Below are 13,052 nucleotides of genomic sequence, written 5' to 3'. Positions count from 1 at the left end.
TTCACCTCATAGTCTACAACACTGCACACGCCTGAAACATCACCGGTACAGTTCTTCTGTTGAAATGTCTTTAGCGTCGCACGGAGAACTCTTCCTGGACGTCTGATGTGGACGTTATTTTAGCAACCACATGCCCGTGTCGTATAGGTGCCACATAGTGGTATTGACGTGTGTTTGGTATGGCTTTTGCTTGCTCATAGCGGTTGCTGAGTCTGTCTCTCAGCTGTGACGACGCTATCTAGAACACATATGACGTTCACAGTTTTCATTGAAGCCTTCGCCCATTCATAAAGATCTTGTGCTGTGGTGATCTGACTCTCAAATGGCCTTTGAATGCTAGCTTTGCTAGCGAGCCTTTTTATAGTGCCGCCTAAGCCATCACAAGGGCTTTTTCTATGAGATGTGGCAAAAAAGTGCCACGTCGCTTCCAACTCGAAATCCTCCTTGTGAAAGCAGAGGTTAAGGAAGTTTTTTTCTGTTCTGATACTGAGAAGCAGCGCCATCCGTAAGATAATGAACTTTTGCGAGGTCTGTTTTTTGTTTTCTTAGTTCATGCAGAAAGTGGTGTTGAAATGCATGCACTACCGCGTTGTCATGTTGAAGGGAGTCGGACACAATTACGAAGGAATGAGTAATGTACGAGTCAGTACCTTCCTTCATGCTTCGAGGGTAGGCAACAACAGGATGAAGTGTCGCTTGCGTGCTGTTCCAATGGAAGGACTGCGCAGCGTCTTGAACGATGAAGTTGTAGTTCTCTGCAAAGTCCATGATGACAATTGCCTCGGTTGGTGGAAGTGTCGATTTCAGAAACCTAAGATAATTTGAGTGAACTTTGCTCACATAGTGATGGCGTTTCAAGTTCTCCAGCTTTTCGAGGAGTTCTTCCACTACTTCTGTGGTACTCGATACAACTGTCATGAGTAGGCACTTCTCCAAGTGAACCCACCGCTTGTACTTTATTTTGTCGTCTTCGGAAGTCTTGCCTTGGAGAAAAGTTTTTAGCGGATCCGGTCCTGGGCGTCTCGAGCAGGTGTTCATCGTGCAGCTCTCTTCTTCGAGTGAACAAATGGTTAAAGCCATAAGCTCGCCACATGTTTCTTTTATTCCCAGTGCATGGAGCATAAGCTTGACGTTTTCATGGTACTCGCACACACAAACAGAGTGTGCGCCAGCTGAGCCTGCTAACACACACCAGTTGGGACGCAGGGATGCGAAGGTTGAAAAAGAGGCTGGCAGGTCTGGATTTAACCCTTTCCATTGAATGAAAGCTTCCTTTAGATTCAACAAAAGAAGCCGTTTTTGATTTCCTTTAAGAACGTCTTTCATCCCTGGAAGACAGTACGATATCCTGTCATCTTGGTAAAAGGCTTCAATTGAGGTTTTCACTTCGGAGGACAGTGGGCGATTTTTTTGTGGATCGGGTTTTTCGAGAATTCCCCTCGTGTCTCGGAGTCGTCTGGCAGATCGAACTATCTTCTTGCCGCAACCAAAATATCCACTAGTTTCTGATATTGTCCAAGATGGCGGGCAAAGTGCAAGAATTAACAGCTTCTCTTGTCTGGACTTCGAGTTTTGAAATTTTTTTCGAAGGCTACTCACGAAAGACTTATAATCGCGCAGCAATGATTTGTCGTCTCCAGGAATTTCAGTTTGTGACATATTCGGATAGACACTGCCACAGGCATCCATGCAGGAATTTGAATCCGGATTTCTGCACTTCGATGGCTTAGAGCTCTCGCAGTCTTTTGCGGGACGCTTTCTGCTTCCTGAGGCCTCTGTTGTGGGGCTGTAAGGTGTATCCGCAACATCCTCCCCGGATGACATTGTAGCTGCTCTGTCGCTGTCGAGCTCAGATGCCTCTTTCAGATTTGCACACTTCATATAACATTTGGTACATAACCTGTCACCAGAAACTAAGCCGAGAGATATCAGCCTTTGCGCCAAAGTGTTAGAAATAACAGAAGTTCCGCGGCATGATCTTCTGTGTTCCGCGAAGGGGTCCACGCACAGCTTAGAAGTGGTGTGCGTCGTGTACTTAGAAAAGTACATGTAAAAATGGGGTGCACATATGTCCATTACAGTAGACTTGAGTCTTTTTCCACGACGACAAATAACATCCTGTTGGTCTTGTGGCAAGTCTAAAAACAGCTTGACCCACGGGGTTTGTACGTAGTGTTTGAGATGGCAACTTCCTGGGCCAAACGAACAATCCGCTGCGGAATTAACGGAACTGCAATTAAAGAGAATGTTGCCATATGTAAACCCACTGTTCTAAAATGAGCCTCCATTCTTATGCACTATCAGTTATGACATTGTTTCTGGGCAACTCTAATCCTACATGTTTAGAGCGGTGCTTTTTCCGAGGCATAAATTGGGTACAGATGTAACTTAGATAAGACCTCAATATACCAGAAAGGGCAAGCGAATACTTATATTTATGGGTTTTCGATAGGAGCACAACACGGAACTTTTTTTTTATATATAGGGCAGACTTGTATTTTACAAGCGGTAAACGCGCAGCACGCCTCTTTAGTGTCATAACCTTCGAATGCCCGTTGGCCTGAATATCCACTTTTAATGTTCCGCTTCTTCCAATGTTTCACTGTCTGTTTTTCAGTTTCACTATCTATTTGCACCACAGTACCTTTTCATCGAAGAGGAAGCCAAATCACCGTTATCGCTCGGCATCTTTCACGATCTCCCGCGTCCACTATTTCATTTTTTACAGGCAAACGCAGTATGACCAAAAAGTGAAGACGCGCCATCTGCTAACGAATTCTGACGAACTGTCTACATTCACAAACTCGGTTAGCAGACAACGGCTTTGTCTGCCATCACCTGAGCACGTGTAAAGTGAAAATAAAACCTTCAAATTAGCGTTCCATACGAATATTATTACGTGGTAGCTAAAATAACACCCACATCCATCGTGTAGGAAGAGTTTGGCATTCGAATTTGAAGACATTGAAGCAGACGGATCGTACCGGTTGCGTTCCAGACGTGCGCAGTGTTCTAGCATATGACATGAGCTGAAATCCAATGAAACACTGATATTCTAAATGTGATATAGTATTTCTGGACTATATAATACATTTATGTACATAAGAAAAAGTAATGTCGGTGAGCTACAAATGTGCGTTGTTTCGGCTTTGATAAAAAGTATCCCAAACAATATTTCGAGTTGTCGCTATTCAACTTGCAAGCGCACTCGGACATGATGTTTAGGGCAAAACGAATTATGCACTTTCTAGTCACTATAAACAGACATTTCATAATGGCAAGGTTGGTAACGTTAGCTATACAAATATAATTAACGAAATTAAGTTCCCCGTGCAGTGTTTCACTCGACCGTAGCAGACGGCGGCATGCATTGCCGACGAGGTGGACACCTGGAGGCGATGCCGTTCTGCCTCATATTTAAAAAAATAATTTCTCAAAAATATCAAAAAGTACTTTTCTACTTTTTTGATATGTTGAACAGAGGGGGTCGGTTAACCTTTCGGCTATTTCAGAAAATGCGAGCACCGTTGCCCACAGGACTTTTTTTTACCCTCTATATGGTCGTTTTTGAAGAAGGTGACATATTCACCATTTAATTAAAAACTGTCCGAATATTTTTTTACGATTGTAACGCAACCTAGTCGAGCATAAGGTTGAGGAAAATAAGTAAAAAAAGGTTTCTTAGTCAAATTTTAATTTCAAGTTGACTAAAAAAAATTCAGAAATCTTAAAAATTTGCTTAGGTTTGGAGTGCCTGTCTGGACCCAAAATGGCGGCGTAAGGTGTTTTACTTTCAAGGTATGATAGAATCTTTTAGTGATCGATTGCATGCAAATTTAAAACTATGTGGTAAGAACAGCTTTCAGCGATTTTCTGAAATACAGAAGTTTTTCTTCGATTGCCCGCACTTTGGAGCATGACGTCAGCAAAAATAAATGTAATTCAGCCCTCAAACTTAACCACCCTTACTTTCAAACGTGTCTTTATTCATATTATTTTTTTCAAGCATATCCAAAATATGACGAAAATTGCCGTCTCCTTTGGCATGGAATGACCCAACCGTAACCAAATTTAAAATTGTAATTAAACTTGAGGAAGAAAACGAGAAGGACGGACAACGGGACAACCATAGTTGGAAGTTTGTGGCTGTCCGTCCTTCTCGTTTTTTTCCTGAAGTTTAATTATCTCTTACCAACCCGCTCGTTCTGGCCTGAAAATTGTAGTTAGTCACGACAGCCTAGGTGGCGCAAGCTACCGCACAATACAGTTGAAAGCACTAATATTAGTTATCCATCCATTTGACTAATAGTATTCTGCGACTCTATCCATGTTGAAAAACGAAACCGAAAGCATCCAAACAGGAAGTCGAGAAACATTTCACGGCCGCCGCTAGGAGCGCTGGTAGTCCAGTGAACCGCTGGGGTCTATTGAAGTGGCCACTCTTTACGTTCTACTATATTACTCTATACTTCAGCCACCGACCGCATCGGACGTGTCTCCTTCCGGGGCTCCCGCGCCCGGTTCGCCGGTCACCACTTCGGCATGTGAGACCCCTCATTTTCCCACAGGCCCACGCAGGCGCTGCTCTTCGTTATTTTCTCGGGTGTCCGCGTTTTCTTTCATTGCAACATTTTAGCGACGAGGATTTACCGAGGAATTACTACATTTTTGGCGACGAGGATGGGATAATTTTTTTTTCTCCGCATTTCGAATCTTCGTGCCCGTGAGGCTTTCGTTTCGCCGCTTTTCGTCGCGGCTCTGCTTTTGAGTATCGTTCTTGAGAGGGCCCGAGCGGTTGGTTGGTCGTACTCCCCGTCCGACGGACTGGACGTGTATGTTTTTTTTTTTTTTTGCTCTTTGCGTCATCTTTGACGTTTGGAATGGCGTCTTGCAAACTTCCCGCCAATTTTCTCAGCACGCCCGGCGAACCGACGACGCCGTGGCAAACATGCAAGCGCAGCTTCCTCCCCTACCTCGAGGCGATCGACGCCGAGGATTTTCCGCCGAAACGAAAGAGGGCGATTTTATTCTCATTTCTCGGCGATGAAGGCAATCGCGTCGTTGATGCGCTCAACCTAGCAGGTCCGTCCGTTAGCGCGACTCAGGATGGGCTTCAGGTCTTGTTGTCCGCTTTGGATTCGCATTTCGCTTCCGCTCGAAACATTATTGTTGAGCGTAGAAGGTTCGTCACGAGAGTGCAAGGTCCAGGCGAGACCGTTCTGAATACCTTGGGGCGCTCAACGCCTAGCATCCTTTTGCGATTACGGCGAGGCTTTAGAGAGCCGCGTCGCGGAGATGCTTATTTCGGGGATCCACAGCACAGATCGTTTAATCCGAGAGTCCGACGGAGCTAGCGCGCCTAGCCTCGATCGTGCTGTCCAACTAGCGCAGCAGTTCGAGCGGGCATCTCGAGATTGCGATCTTTTTCGGCGTTTGTCAGACCAAGATCCAAACGCGTCGCACGTGGTACAGCGTGTCCAAGATAGCCGCGATTTTCAACCGTTGAGCGATCAGCATGCCCAAGATGGCGAGGCATCATCTTCACGGAGGAGTCAGCATCCTCCTCTCCCGTTTCTCCCAAGACGTGAGCGTCCTTCTCCCCCTCCTTCTCCTCCCTCCCCGTCGGGTCGCGAGTTGAGACAGTTGAGACCTCCTCCCCCATTCATCCGCCGTCGTCCGCTCCCTCCAGTGTTGCGGAGTTGCCACTCCGGAGTTGGAATGATTCCGGAATCATTCCGCATTTTCACGACCCCGGAATGGAATGGGAATGGAATGGCGGCAAAGTTGAGGGGAATGGAATTGGAATGGAATTAGGTGCCTTTTGCCCGGAATGGAATAAGAATAGAATAAGCAGGGTTCTTTTTTTTTTTTTTTTTGTGTTTACGGTTAGCTAAACCGAGCCACTCAGCGAGTCAGTTGCTCAGAAATAAAATGAGCGGGAAACTGCTAGCCCGCGTGGAGCCCTGACAGAGTTATATGCCAAAAAAATGCAATACAAAAAATAAGCGTCAAAGCAAAGAGCAAAGGGGGAAAGGGGGGAATGTGGCGCCTTTCACGGACGCGCAGGCGTCGGGTTTTGATGGCGTTACGCGAGAGCGAAACAAAAAACCAAGCACCAAGCAAGATGAAAGGGAGCGGCAAAGAAAGAAACCGCCATGCACAACTCCTCATCGTCCTTCTTGTCATGCTATTTTTTTGTTGTTGTTGCGACGGTTTGTAGAATGCACGCGCGCGCACAGACTGAGATCTGGGAGCGGAAGCGACTCATAACTCGCAGAGCTCTGATAACTCGTAGACTCCGGCGCCGTCGAAAGATGATCAGGTATTGTTTTTTTATAGTTCGAGGCGCGTTGTTTAGTAGGCAGCCACCCTGCTGCCTTCCACGTTCATTCGCGCGCACTCCTTTGAAGTGCGAAATGTGGGTTTGCTTCGGCATTAAAACAAAGCCAGATTTACTTCCCTCTTCTCCTATTGCGCTTTGCTCCGAGGCTTGTTTTTTTTATACTGCATTTGTAGTGTAAGTCCGCTTATTACTTGGTCTTTGTTCCGATGCTTGTTTTCTATGTTATATGTTTTACATTCAAGTGGGTTAGGGTTACGAGCAAGCTAGCGGATTCCCGCTCATTTCCTTTGACTTTAGTCTAAGGATACTTCGTTTCACCTTGCGATGGACCGGTGTGGACGCTACGAGTCACCCCAGGCAATCCAGCACCGTGAGGGGGACTGCAGGGTCACGCGACTTTCAGAAAGCACTGGATTGGTTTCGATGGCTCTCGTGCTGTCTGTTGAGGTCCATCGTAAGGTGAAGTAGACTATTGTCACCGCTCTTGGTGTGACCGAACTGACTAAACCCGCAGAAAGATCGTCCCGCGCCAGACGAGGCGCGACCGTTGCTGTGAGGGCAACTAGAAGGAGAGCTGGGTGCTAGCTGCCACTGAGGTTTTGGCTTCCGCGCGTCTCGGCTGTCCGGTCTGCATTCGTGCTCCCCTTCCTGGACCCTATTTGAGGCGGTGGGAAGTCAGTTGGACGGTGTTGTTGAGGAAACACGGGGAATGTCAATTCGAACGGTGTGGTATTACCCCGTTATTTGTGTTTTGATGTGAACAGCTTTGTCAACGCTGACTCCCGACTCGTCGCCACAACGCGAACAACCGACACCGAGGTAGAAGAATGAATCGGTTGGTGCAGTCTGCTGCTTGAACCCGCCACTTGATCAGCGCGAAGAGGAACATCACAATTCGGACGAGAGGACAAGCTAAATACAGATCCAGTCATGGCATCGTAGAAGACATTTTTCTACATTAGTCGCGAAGAAAATAAACAAGCTGCACGCTGAAAGTTGTGCAACGAAACTATGCACGGTGCAGTCGGCGTATATCATCGAACTTTATTCGCCATCTGAAGAGAAAACACGATAATGAGTATGCGAAGGGTGGAAAAAGGCAGGCGAACCAGCCAAAAATTGAATTGAATATGATAAGAAATATCGAGATTCGTAAAGCAAGCGTGAACTTATGCGTTTTAAAACAGGTTTCGTGACATGGTCGATACGGTCCCTCGTGCTGTGCCGCAGAGGTTGCATTTTGTCAGAGGATGTGTTCTTGCCACTGTGCATGGAGTCGCTTCCAGCAGTGTACTAGCCGTGTTGCTGTATTTGAAGAATATTCCTGCGCCACGCACGAACTGGATATTTTATGGTCTAATCAAACAAACACGCTGGCCGCGTATGTCTTAAAAGTCAAATGCAAACAAGCAAAAAAAAAAAGAAATGAAAAGAAAATGAGTGGATTTAAGTTTTGCTGTTTGCTGCGAGCCACGTGGTCGCGAGACCGATGTCTTAAAGAAGCATCGACATATCAAGGGGCTTTCTCGATGTTTGCAGTAAATTGCAAAATAAACACTTTGTGCCACCAGGGGTCCACTTAGTAAAAATCAGTGCTTTTTTGAGGAATTTAGCTTTTTCTTTTTTTTTTTTTTGCAATTGTCACTGCATTTGATAATGTCACCATTATGCTGCTTATGCCGGCAACAAAATGTAGCTGTGAAGTGCCAATTTTTACGTTTAGGAATTAAAGGAATGGAATGGAACGATTCAGCCATTCCAGGAGTGGGAATGGGCCCAGTGTTTCCATTCCTAAGAATTGAAAGGAATTGAATTATCGAAAACTCTAATTCCCCGGAATGGAATTGGAATGGAATGGGGGTGCCCATTCCGGAACACTGGCTCCCTCACGGAGGAGCTGGCGCGCGCTCGTCGTGCGATTTTTGTTTTTTTGTTTGCCGCAAGAGTCACGCGCGGCAAGATTGTCCGGCATCCGGAGCTACGTGCTTCTCGTGTGGCCGTGTGGGACACTTCGCCGACGTCTGCCGGAGCCGTCCAAGAGGCGACCGCTACCAGCAGCAGCTGGCCTTTCCTGCGGGACGGCGAGCCTCCGTCCGCAACGACTACTACGGTCAACAAGCGGAGCCGACAAGGACTCCTGTGCAAGGCGTCACGTTCCCGGAATACGAGCTCCCAGCAACAATCTGCACCGTCGCGCCGCCCGATGATTTTCCCGAGCGGTGCCGTTTCTGTGGTGGCCCCTGCCACCCGACTCCCGAGAAACTTTTGTCCGGCCGCCCACCGTCGCTGCTTCTCCTGCCAAAAGCAAGGACATCTAGACCGTGTCTGCGAGAGTCGACCCCGGTGTCTACGACTCGACCGTGTGGGGCCTTGCAACCCTCCCACCGTGTTCGAGTCCGGCTCCCGGAGGCGTCGAAAGTTGCGTCACCCTTCGGCGCCCCGAGCGCCATGGTTCCGGCCCCGGGGAGGTGCCCCCGGAGCCTCCAGTTCCCGCTGCAGCCCTGACTGCTGCAGCCCCGTCTCCAGTTCCTGCTGCAGCCCCGCCTGCAGTTCCTGCCGCTGCCCCCTCAGCCGCAGCCTCTAGCACCTCCTTCGAAGATACATTAGTACCGGTGCCTAGGGAGCCTTCATGTGCGCTCCGGTGCCAGTTCCGTTCCCGGTACCAGTGTCGTCGACACCCAGCCCGGAGCCACCAGAGCCCCTGGGTCCAGATGCATCCATTCCCCGACAAGAGAGTCGCCCGCGTCCAAGTCAACGACTGCCGGGACGATTTAAAAACTATGTGCTAACACTACAGGAACCTTTGAGTTGATTTCGACAAGTGCATGAACAGCCAGAATTTTTCTTCATCGAGCATACTGCCTCAGTGCAGCCTTTTCAGCAGTGCTTCCCACAAATTTCAGTGCGACGTGCTTTTACTTTTCATTCATTTCGTATTTTCCAGTATCTTGACGTCAGATTTCATTTCAGTGCATTTTCATACTTTCCAACTGCCCTGCAGTTTGGCGTCAGTTTTTACTTCCCTCACTTTCGGGAAGTGTGTTTGTCCATTTTTTCTTTCTAAGAAAGGGAAGAGTATGAGAATTATTAAGGAAAGGAAAGATGTATATAAATTTTTCGCTAGTTCTTACACACTATTTAGATGGCGCCACTGTTCCACCATTGCGCCGTGTTGTCAGGGTCGCGTCCCCGTGGCGCTCTACCCCCCTGTTTGTTTACCGTTAATAAAGAGAGTTACGCTTCAGCCACCGACCGCATCGGACGTGTCTCTCTCCTTCCGCGGCTCGCGCGCCCAGCTCGCCGGTCACCACTTAGGCATGTGAGACCCCTCGTTTTTCCGCAGGCCCACGCAGGCGCTGCTCTTCGTTATTTTCTCGTGTGTCCGCATTTTCTTTTATTGCAACATTTTGGCGACGTGGATTTACCGAGGAATTACTACACTTTTCACCTTTATTTCACTGGTTGAAGTTTTGATAATAAACAACAAGATTCATTACGTTTCGGAGTAGCGTCATTGCAATTGGATTTTTACTGAGACGTAGGGGGTCTAGAACAGTGGCCCTAGCCATAGTCTTCTCTATACGGAGAAACTCTGGCAGTTCCCCGACGGAGCAACAGATTGTACGGACGGAAAAAAAGAAGAGCGCGGAACGCGCGGCACAGAGCCCTTCGTGTGTGAGCCTGGAACCGAGCGCACCACACTGTGCAGCGGCGCCTTTCCGAAACACGGACGCGCTTAGGAGCGGGAACGCTGCCAGCGATCTCTTTCTCCTCTTCAGCAGGAAAAGAAAGAAAGAGAGAGAGCGTTTTGAGGCTCGGCCGCTTGAGCTTGGTCCTGACTGCTCCTTTCCCACTTCTGGCGGCCGCCTCTCTTAGCGATGTCTGGTCTTCTCATTCTAGACAGGGCTATCCTCTAACCGAATAGGGCACTGTCATCGGGTGTAGCCCGCAACAATTCCCGTTCGAACCCGTCCCGTTTTGACTCATTCTCGAAACGACCTTCCCTTTTCAACCCGTCCGGTTTTAACCCATTTCCGAATCGCCCGTCCCATTTGAACCTGTCCCGTTTCAACCCGCTCCCGAAACACCATTCTTATATGAACCCGTAGCCGAAACACCCTTTACGTTTGAGCCCGTCCCCTCAAAATCCATTGGTTGGTTTGCCGAAACACCTTTGCAATTAATGCAAAGGTGCCGGCGAGCTATCTAGTTATGTTGTGAACTAGTTTTTATTGTCAGCTTGTTCTTAAAATATACATCACTTTCATATATGCTCCAACGAAATATATTTCTGCTTGAACCACTCTCTTGACGATGGTCCCCAGAATGTGGAACTACGAAACGCAACAACGTCACCGCGAACACGATGTTGACGACTTTTTAGATGTTACTTCGAAATGGTGTTAGAAGGTACCACATTTTACCGCTTAGGTTAGTGGCCCAGATCAGCACTTTCAAAGACACTAATAATATTAATGGCAGTCATTTGATTCTTTGAGACAAACAGCGAAAACCAACAATCGCCTGTTCGCGCTAACAGTGTCACGCTCTCTACAATATTGAAGTCTTCAAATAACGTATAGGCAAGCACTTTGAGTTAGCAAAAATTAGCGTTGCTTTAGGTTTAATCATTGCGACGCTATTTTTAGGTTACCGAAAGCGCTTACGTACGTTATTCTAAAACTTCCTTAGAGTGAACAGGCTATTTTGAAGAATGAGAAATCATACAAGTTGACAGGCATATGATTGCGACTTCATTTTCTTACGAGTTCAAGCACAGAACCCTCGCGCTCACGGGAAAGATTTATAAACCATAAAATGCTATCGCCTTTATTAAGGAAATCGAGCAGGAAAATCGCATTATCAGGAAGGCGACACTCGATCTTTGATAGTTTGCAGCTGTCCCCTGATCCGCACGGCACCACCATTTGCAAGCTGCTGCAAAGATACCCTTGTCAAGGTTGATTAACGTAGAAGTGTGGGCTAATTGGTATGCAGACATATTAATAAAAAAAATACAGCGCAAATAGCATGGCCAAAGTAAAAGGTAACCGATAGGACACAGCGCTGTATCCTGTCGGTTACCTTTTACGTTTTCTCGTCTTTGCGTTGTTTTGTTTTAATTATGTCTGGTCAAAGCCTCATCCCGCTTGATAAGATCGATGAAGCTGTTAATGTTCGGGTGAGCCCTCCCTGACAGAGTTTTTATCTAACGGTGCCATGTCTCCAAGGTTCTTTTGGGAGATGAAGAAGTGAGGTGAGCAAGGAGGACAGACATTGGACACTTGAACCTAACCAACTGTTAACGAACGATACAAGCGAACCAACTCAATTGATAACGAGCGATGGCCGAAGCGGGAAGGTTGTTTCGGGATAAAACGAAATGGGAAAGGATGAACCGAGAGGGTCGTTTCGAGCCGGGTCGAAACGGAAAGGTACAAACGTGGAGGTTGAATTGGGAATGGGTCGAAACGGGAACCACCCCTGTCATCTATGCACTTGACAGTCCAAGGGAAACTGGGCCTGGCCTGCCGGGCATGTCCACAGCGTTGAAGACAGAAATGGCCCTGATATTCAAGGCAATAATCGCGCGCGCACTTGAGAGAGCTAAAATGCAAGTTAGTGTTATTCTACTAAAGTAGTTGTATATATAGCTGCACAAGTAGTTTGTCCAGTAGGAAGGCTTAGATGGGATTCAAGGGGGTTCGCTTAGTCGTTGCACTATTTGCCCAAGCCGAGAGAAAGCAGAAGGACTGTTCAACCTACCTGCGTCATGCCTATGGCCCTCGTAGGGTCCGTCCAGCTGGCAGATTATGCCATTAGCGCACATCACGGCTTGATGCTTCACGACGTGTACGCGCTTGTGGCCAGAAAAATATGGCTTTTGGTCCTTTGATGGACGGCATATAGGCCGGGCCGTGCCGTCGATGAAGCCCCAACAGTTGTCCAAGTTGCTGACTGCCTAATATAGAAAGAAGAACTTTATATCATGGCATCATGGCATTGTTACAACCAGGGATGGGCAGTATGTGAAATACAAGTATTGGAAATACGTATTTCAAATACTTTTTGTATTTTGCATCTGTATTTAATTACAAATTGGGTAATGTATTTGACGTGTGTATTTAAGTACTAATACGCGGGTATTTCAAATACAATTGTAAATAAATACAATTTTGTGGGTGAAAATACATCTTGTTTTTATGCATGTGGTTGTAAGATATAGTCTCTATCCTTTATTCGGTCATGGGGCTTTTTTTCCCCTCCGGCTTTATTTTAAAGGCACTGTCCAGAGCAGGAAGAAAACTACGTTCTGCACCGAATGCAGTGCCTCCCAATCAAGCACAAGCGTTTAGTGACTGTGTGATTACGGTGCTATACTCTGTTTCACCTTATGATGTACCGCAGGAAAGGCTACAAGCGCGATCTCCTTGCTCTAGGGCACATCTCGGCGGCACAAGCTCTCGTGCGTTAAGAGTAGCTGTCAACGCTATGAGCTCGCGCTTCTAGTCTTGTCTGCGGTAGAACATGAGGTGAAACGGAGTATAGTCCAGGGCAAGAATAGTGACGAAATCGACGTTCAGAGGGAGACTGGCTAAATAAGTGCATGTGAGAACTTGTGATGCTTTGTAGCCTGATTTCCATCCATATTTTTGCCTAGAACATTCTGAATGCGCGGGTCGTCCTGATTTTTGTAAGTGGTGCGAGT

The 13,052-nt window shown here is 47.2% G+C and overlaps 1 pseudogene; it reads left to right on the top strand.

Moving 5' to 3' along the window:
• The first annotated feature begins 4,904 nt into the window (after window positions 1-4,904).
• Window positions 4,905-8,950, top strand: LOC115314549 (annotated as a pseudogene).
• Window positions 8,951-13,052: the final 4,102 nt, after the last annotated feature.

This window comes from Ixodes scapularis, unplaced genomic scaffold (genome assembly GCF_016920785.2).
Source record: "Ixodes scapularis isolate PalLabHiFi unplaced genomic scaffold, ASM1692078v2 PGA_scaffold2__306_contigs__length_199485367, whole genome shotgun sequence".
Taxonomy (NCBI): domain Eukaryota; kingdom Metazoa; phylum Arthropoda; class Arachnida; order Ixodida; family Ixodidae; genus Ixodes; species Ixodes scapularis.
This window is presented reverse-complemented; position numbering and strand designations above follow the sequence as displayed.